The following is a 249-nucleotide window of genomic DNA, read 5'->3' on the forward strand; positions in this document are numbered from 1 at the left end:
CGTTTGTGAGTCATCTTACTGCTCTTATTGCAACTTTACTGCTTTGTCTGTAGGAAGATTCTGTATTGTGAAGCTTCACCTGCCAGTGACAGCCAGACATACATGTGAACTATGACTAACTCAAAGGATAACTTTCCCCGTGTAAATTGGTCAAAGACTGATGTGAAGGACCATTTTTGAATTGGTCCAGTACTGAGCAAGCAGGCAGCAGCCGGCAGCCGAGGGACTGGCTATAATGGACGTACAGGG

This window comes from Epinephelus fuscoguttatus, linkage group LG14, assembly GCF_011397635.1.
Source record: "Epinephelus fuscoguttatus linkage group LG14, E.fuscoguttatus.final_Chr_v1".
Classification (NCBI taxonomy): domain Eukaryota; kingdom Metazoa; phylum Chordata; class Actinopteri; order Perciformes; family Serranidae; genus Epinephelus; species Epinephelus fuscoguttatus.